Source organism: Prorops nasuta, unplaced genomic scaffold (genome assembly GCF_024137725.1).
Source record: "Prorops nasuta isolate Cenicafe-Biocafe unplaced genomic scaffold, Cenicafe_Pnas_1.2 PNAS00016, whole genome shotgun sequence".
Taxonomy (NCBI): Eukaryota; Metazoa; Arthropoda; class Insecta; order Hymenoptera; family Bethylidae; genus Prorops; species Prorops nasuta.
In genome coordinates, this window is record NW_027116813.1 from 4,601,477 (window position 1) to 4,609,932 (window position 8,456).

General features: G+C 39.4%; 1 long non-coding RNA gene across 2 annotated transcripts; it reads left to right on the forward strand.

Annotated features, from left to right (window-relative positions):
* The first annotated feature begins 5,007 nt into the window (after window positions 1–5,007).
* Window positions 5,008–7,512, forward strand: LOC136779331 (uncharacterized). 2 transcript variants are annotated; one of them, XR_010823555.1, is made up of 5 exons: window positions 5,008–5,796; window positions 5,863–6,213; window positions 6,313–6,462; window positions 6,528–6,662; window positions 7,025–7,512. It is a non-coding gene; the product is annotated as an uncharacterized lncRNA (long non-coding RNA). The 2 variants fall into 2 exon arrangements; XR_010823554.1 differs by having other exon boundaries at window positions 5,863–6,462.
* The last annotated feature ends 944 nt before the right edge of the window (window positions 7,513–8,456 follow it).

The window sequence follows — 8,456 nt, forward strand, 5'->3', positions numbered from 1 at the left end:
ACCCTACCCCTTATATAAGTACTCCATGACCCCAAGTGAGTTACCCTAGTCCCATATAAGTACTCCCTGACCCCAAGTGAGTTACCCTAGTCCCAAATAAGTACTCCCTGACACCAAATGAGTTACCCTAGTACCATATAAGTACTCCTTGACCTAAATCGAGTTACCCTAGTCCCATATAAGTACTCCCTACCCCAAGTGAGTTACCATAGCCCTTTTATAAGTACTCCCTGACCCCAAGTGAGTTACCCTAGTCCCATATAAGTACTCCCTAAGCCCAAAAGAGATTCCCTACCCCCTATATAAGTACTACCTGACACCAAGTGAGTTACCCTAGTCCCATATAAGTACTCCCTGCCCTAAATGAGTTACCCTAGTCCCATATAAGTACTCCCTGAACCCAAGTGAGTTACCCTAGTCCCAAATAAGTACTCCCTGCCCTAAATGAGTTACCCTAGTCCCATATAAGTACTCCCTGACCCCAAGTGAGTTACTTTAGCTCCTATAGAAGTACACCCTGACCCCAAGTGAGTTACCCTAGTCCCATATAAGTACTCCCTGACCCTAAGTGAGTTACCCTAGGCCCTTTATAAGTACACCCTAACCCCAAGTGGGTTTCCCTGGTTCCATATAAGTACTCCCTGACCACCCATTGAGTTACCCTAGTATTATATATGTACTTCCTGACCTAAAGCGAGTTACCCTAGTCCCATCTAAGTGCTCCCTGAACCCAAGTGAGTTACCCAAGTCCCATATAATTACTCCCTGGCCCCAAGTGAGTTACCCTAGCCCCTTTATTAGTACTCCCTGACCCCAAGTGAGTTACCCTAGTCCCATATAAGTACTCCCTGACCCCAAGTGAATCACTTTAGCTCCTATATAAGTACTCCCTGACACCAAGTGATGTACCCTAGTCCCATATAAGTACTCTCTGACCCCAAATGAGTTACCCTACCCCCTATATAAGTACTCCATGACCCCAAGTGAGTTACCCTAGTCCCATATAAGTACTCCCTGACCCCAAGTGAGTTACCCTAGTCCCAAATAAGTACTCCCTGACACCAAATGAGTTACCCTAGTCCCATAGAAGAACTCCCTGACCCCAAGTGAGTTACTTTAGCCCCTATATAAGTACTCCCTGACCCCAAGTGAGTTACCCTAGTCCCATATAAGTACTCCCTGACCCCTAGTGAGTTGCCCTAGCCCCTTTATAAGTACTCCTGACCCCAAGTATGGTACCCTAGTCCTATATAAGTACTCCCTGACCCCAAATTGAGTTACCCTAGCCCCTCTATAAGTACTCCCTGACCCCAAGTGGGATACCCTGGTTCCATATATGTACCCCCTGACCACCAAGTGAGTTACCCTAGTACCATATAAGTACTCCCTGACCTAAATCGAGTTACCCTAGTCCCATATAAGTACTCCCTACCCCAAGTGAGTTACCCTAGCCCTTTTATAAGTACTCCCTGACCCCAAGTGAGTTACCCTAGTCCCATATAAGTACTCCCTAACCCCAAATGAGTTACCCTACCCCCTATATAAGTACTCCCTTACCCCAAGTGAATTACCCTTGTCCCAAATAAGTACTCCCTGCCCTAAATGAGTTACCCTAGTCCCATATAAGTACTCCCTGAACCCAAGTGAGTTACCCTAGTCCCAAATAAGTACTCCCTGCCCTAAATGAGTTACCCTAGTCCCATATAAGTACTCCCTGACCCCAAGTGAGTTACTTTAGCTCCTATAGAAGTACACCCTGACCCCAAGTGAGTTACCCTAGTCGCATATAAGTACTCCCTGACCCTAAGTGAGTTACCCTAGGCCCTTTACAAGTACACCCTAACCCCAAGTGGGTTTCCCTGGTTCCATATAAGTACTCCCTGACCACCCATTGAGTTACCCTAGTATTATATATGTACTTCCTGACCTAAAGCGAGTTACCCTAGTCCCATCTAAGTGCTCCCTGAACCCAAGTGAGTTACCCAAGTCCCATATAATTACTCCCTGGCCCCAAGTGAGTTACCCTAGCCCCTTTATTAGTACTCCCTGACCTCAAGTGAGTTACCCTAGTCCCATATAAGTACTCCCTGACCCCAAGTGAATCACTTTAGCTCCTATATAAGTACTCCCTGACACCAATTGATGTACCCTAGTCCCATATAAGTACTCTCTGACCCCAAATGAGTTACCCTACCCCTTATATAAGTACTCCATGACCCCAAGTGAGTTACCCTAGTCCCATATAAGTACTCCCTGACCCCAAGTGAGTTACCCTAGTCCCAAATAAGTACTCCCTGATACCAAATGAGTTACCCTAGTCCCATAGAAGAACTCCCTGACCCCAAGTGAGTTACTTTAGCCCCTATATAAGTACTCCCTGACCCCAAGTGAGTTACCCTAGTCCCATATAAGTACTCCCTGACCCCTAGTGAGTTGCCCTAGCCCCTTTATAAGTACTCCTGACCTCAAGTATGGTACCCTAGTCCTATATAAGTACTCCCTGGCCCCAAATTGAGTTACCCTAGCCCCTCTATAAGTGTTCCCTGACCCCAAGTGGGATACCCTGGTTCCATATATGTACCCCCTGACCACCAAGTGAGTTACCCTAGTACCATATAAGTACTCCTTGACCTAAATCGAGTTACCCTAGTCCCATATAAGTACTCCCTACCCCAAGTGAGTTACCATAGCCCTTTTATAAGTACTCCCTGACCCCAAGTGAGTTACCCTAGTCCCATATAAGTACTCCCTAAGCCCAAAAGAGTTTCCCTACCCCCTATATAAGTAATACCTGACCCCAAGTGAGTTACCCTAGTCCCATATAAGTACTCCCTGCCCTAAATGAGTTACCCTAGTCCCATATAAGTACTCTCTGAACCCAAGTGAGTTACCCTAGTCCCAAATAAGTACTCCCTGCCCTAAATGAGTTACCCTAGTCCCATATAAGTACTCCCTGACCCCAAGTGAGTTACTTTAGCTTCTATAGAAGTACACCCTGACCCCAAGTGAGTTACCCTAGTCCCATATAAGTACTCCCTGACCCTAAGTGAGTTACCCTAGACCCTTTATAAGTACACCCTAACCCCAAGTGGGTTTCCCTGGTTCCATATAAGTACTCCCTGACCACCCATTGAGTTACCCTAGTATTATATATGTACTTCCTGACCTAAAGCGAGTTACCCTAGTCCCATCTAAGTGCTCCCTGAACCCAAGTGAGTTACCCAAGTCCCATATAATTACTCCCTGGCCCCAAGTGAGTTACCCTAGCCCCTTTATTAGTACTCCCTGACCCCAAGTGAGTTACCCTAGTCCCATATAAGTACTCCCTGACCCCAAGTGAATCACTTTAGCTCCTATATAAGTACTCCCTGACACCAAGTGATGTACCCTAGTCCCATATAAGTACTCTCTGACCCCAAATGAGTTACCCTACCCCCTATATAAGTACTCCATGACCCCAAGTGAGTTACCCTAGTCCCATATAAGTACTCCCTGACCCCAAGTGAGTTACCCTAGTCCCAAATAAGTACTCCCTGACACCAAATGAGTTACCCTAGTCCCATAGAAGAACTCCCTGACCTCAAGTGAGTTACTTTAGCCCCTATATAAGTACTCCCTGACCCCAAGTGAGTTACCCTAGTCCCATATAAGTACTCCCTGACCCCTAGTGAGTTGCCCTAGCCCCTTTATAAGTACTCCTGACCCCAAGTATGGTACCCTAGTCCTATATAAGTACTCCCTGGCCCCAAATTGAGTTACCCTAGCCCCTCTATAAGTGTTCCCTGACCCCAAGTGGGATACCCTGGTTCCATATATGTACCCCCTGACTACCAAGTGAGTTACCCTAGTACCATATAAGTACTCCTTGACCTAAATCGAGTTACCCTAGTCCCATATAAGTACTCCCTACCCCAAGTGAGTTACCATAGCCCTTTTATAAGTACTCCCTGACCCCAAGTGAGTTACCCTAGTCCCATATAAGTACTCCCTAACCCCAAAAGAGTTACCCTACCCCCTATATAAGTACTACCTGACCCCAAGTGAGTTACCCTAGTCCCATATAAGTACTCCCTGCCCTAAATGAGTTACCCTAGTCCCATATAAGTACTCCCTGAACCCAAGTGAGTTACCCTAGTACCATATAAGTACTCCCTGACCTAAATCGAGTTACCCTAGTCCCATATAAGTACTCCCTACCCCAAGTGAGTTACCCTAGCCCTTTTATAAGTACTCCCTGACCCCAAGTGAGTTACCCTAGTCCCATATAAGTACTCCCTAACCCCAAGTGAGTTACCCTAGTCCCATATAAGTACTCCCTGCCCTAAATGAGTTACCCTAGTTCCATATAAGTACTCCCTGACCCCAAGTGAGTTACTTTAGCTCCTATAGAAGTACTCCCTGACACCAAGTAAGTTACCCTAGTACCATATAAGTACTCCCTGAACCCAAGTGAGTTACCCTAGTCCCATATAAGTACTCCCTACCCCAAGTGAGTTACCTTAGCCCTTTTATAAGTACTGTCTGACCCCAAGTGAGTTACCCTAGTCCAATATAAGTACTGCCTGACCCCAAATGAGTTACCCTACCCCCTACATAAGTACTCCCTGACCCCAAGTGAGTTACCGTAGTCCCATATAAGTACTCCCTGACCCCAAGTGAGTTACCCTAGTCCCAAATAAGTACTCCCTGCTCTAAATGAGTTACCCTAGTCCCATATAAGTACTCCCTGACCCCAAGTGAGTTACTTTACCTCCTATAGAAGTACACCCTGACCCCAAGTGAGTTACCCTAGTCCCATATAAGTACTCCCTGACCCTAAGTGAGTTACCCTAGTCCCATATAAGTACTACCTGTCCCCCAAATGAGTTACCGTAGCCCCTTTATAAGTACTCCCTGACCCCAAGTGGGTTACCCTGGTTCCATATAAGTACTCCCTGACCACCAAGTGAGTTACCCTAGTACCATATCAAGAGACACGGTAGTGTCTCGACGGCAAGTACAGAAAAAAGTAGATAATGACATGTATATACGGCCGTCGAGGCACTACTCTCTTATACAGCAAGTTTGGCTGTCCTAATTTTCAAACCGATTTTTCTTTGTGAATAATCCACTATCATGATTTAAGCAAAGCTTTTCTTAAAATGGTTTTGAACGAGCTTTCATTTGAGCCCATAAACATTAAAATCGGTTCACGCAATCCAGAGATCTCATACTCTGTTAGCTATATATATGCCGAAGTTGAAATTCTTCTCCTTCCTTTCTGTATGTCTCGGGCTGATCTGTATGTCTCGGGCTGAAGTTGACCGCTTCTGTATGTCTCGGGCTGAAGTTGGCTGCTATATTCACCTGCTATATTCAATACCGGCATAACCCTAAATTTCGATCGATTTCGATAGAACTGTCAAAATCAAAATTACTCTGTTGGGATAAAAATAGTATGATATAATTCAAAGTGTAGATAATTAAACAAACTAAAGGAATAAATACATGAAGGAGTCTGATGGAGAATCAGATAAGTAACACAACATTGTAAAATATATTAAAATTTAATATTTTGTGGTACTTTGTGGGATTTTATTTCAGGTTATAAATAAAATATTTTCCTTGTATGCACCTCTGATTTGAAGTCATACCAGTGCCAAATGCTCTAACAATTCTTGGAAATACCCTGTTATTGAAGAATGTAGATTAACGAAAATTGTAAATGAAACAGAAGGATGAGGTTGTTACGTTCACTCATAACCAACACGCATGGTAGTGTTTCAACAACAATTAACATAAACGTTTTTAAGAAAAGTAAGTACATTGTGAAAAAAATTAGTTTAATTAAAGCAAAGTTATATACAAGGTATCCTTTCATAGTTTGCAATTTGATGCCAGACCAGTGCCAAATGCTATAACAATTCTTGGAAAAATGCAAGCACCAAAAAGTACTACAATAGTTAAAGAGGAATCAGTTACAGTTCCAGTGGATATTACTACTTTTTATAATAAAATAGATAATGAAGATAGTGCTGCCATGTGTTGCTGGAAAACAGAGCTTTGGTTTAATGCAACTACGGAGTACTGGTTGAGCAATGGAAACAGTAGTTTGAAATGTGATTAACTGTTGATGACTCAATGATATGTCAATTTACTAGCGAAAGAAAAAGATAAGCCAATTGTTCATTATCACATGGTAAAGTATGTGTAACTCATTCAACCGCTTAAAATGTATGTAATTAAAAATTAATTGTTTATTTATTTATTTTTTAATTCAGCTCAAGCATGTATTAAAATATAACAATTACTTTGTTGAGTCTCTCTTTCCAGATGTACTTCAAAGGTTATTGAAATACCCTGTCATTCAAAAATGCAGGTTATTGCAGATAAAACAGATAAGGATAATCTTGTTACATTCACTCATAATTAAGACACACGGTAGTGTCTCAATAGCTATAAACATAAACATTTTCATGTAAAGTAAGTACATTGTAAAAAGAATTTGTTTAATTAAAACAAAGTTATATATAGGCATTATTTCATAGTTTGCAGTTTGATGCCAACCAGTGCCAAATGCTATAACAATTCTTGGAAATACCCTGTCATTGGAGAATGCAGATTAACAAAGGTTGTAAATGAAACAGAGAAGGATGAGGTTTAAACATATGCTAAACATCCAGGTATGGAAATCAATAACAAAATTCATGTTTAAATTTTTCTTTTCTTTAAACTCATATGGATTTCAACTGTCCGATAGGTTATATCATATATAGAAACAATTTTCCATGAGACAATAAATCTTTCTTATTACTACGATTAAAGAAAAGCAGATAAATATTTTCTAATCGTTATTTAATATTCAATTATAATATAAAAAAGTATTAAAACCATATATTTACCTACGCTTCCCCAATCAGAATAGAAAGAAATTATTATTATTACCAAAAAAATTATTCAAATTTAATTTTTTATAAGAATAACATTGATTTTTATAATATAATATGTAATATATCTTTTGGTACTTAGTGAGATTTTATTTCAGATTGATTTACAATAACATGTTTATTGTGTCATTGTGCAGGGTTAAGCTGTAATATTTAATACAAGAAGTCAGAAATGATTCCAGTTTACCATAGAAAGAGCCATAATGCAAAGTTAATGTTGAGAGTTAAACCTAAGGAAAAGGTGGAGAAATTAAAAAATTAATTTGGAAGCCAATTTTTAATAGCGAAAGGCTTGCAGGTGATTTTGGGCATAAACCCTTTGAAATATATAAGTCAATTAAATCATAATTTTAATGATAACGTCATCTAGAAATGAAACAATGAAAAGAAGTCATCATATTAATATTTTCCATGCAATAGAATTTACAGTGAATAACTTTGCGAAACTGAAAGCAGTATATCCACAAAAGAGTGGCTTCCATTGTATAAATTGGTGTATTTCCTAGTTTATATTAATGAAAGGAAAATATAAATGGTACTAGTGTGCTGGAGAAAGTGCCATAATTCAAAGTTGATATTGACGGTAACAGCTAAGAAAATGATGAATAAATATGAGCTAATTTATAAGAAAATCCTTAAGAGTGAAGTGCTTGCAGGTGATTTTAGGCATACAACTTTGGAATTAGAAATCACATAGTTGATGAAAATTATAATAAATTTATGTAGATGTGTAAATATGAAAAGAATTCATGATTGCAATATTTTACATGTGATCAGGCATATGGTGAATAAAATTAGGAAACTGAAAGCTGTATATTTAATAAAGAGAGGCATCCATTGTATAAATTGGTGTATTTCCTAGTTTATACTAATGAAGGGAAAATACAAATGGCACTAGTGTGCTGGAGAAAGTGCCATAATTCAAAGTTGATGTTGAGGTTAACAGCTAAAAAAGTGATGGATAAATATGAGTTAATTTATAAGAAAATCCTTGAGAGTGAAGTGCCTGCAGGTGATTTTTGGCATACAACTTTGGAATTAGAAATAACATAGTTGATGAAAATTATAATAAAATCATGTAAATGTGTAAATATGAAAGGAATTCATAATTTCAATATTTCACATGTAATAGAACATACAGTGTGTAACTTCAAGAAACTGAAAGCAGTATACCTAAAAAACATAGACTTCCATTGCATTAACTGGTATATATTTTACAGTTTATATTAATGAAAAGAATATATAAATGTCACTAGTTTACCAGGGAAAGAGCCATAATGCAAAGATGATAGTGAGAGTAACACCTAAGAAAAAAGTGGATTTAAAGGTAAATTTAGAAACAAATTTTTGAAAGTGAAAGGCTTTAATGTGATATTGGGTATATGATGTTGAAAATATAACTCAAACAGTCATTGAATCCTATGTTAAATGCCTCTAAAAGTGTAATTATGATAAGAACTCATCATTGTAATAATTTGTATTATATTTAATAGATTAATAAATTAATATCTCGAATTGAAGCTTTACATT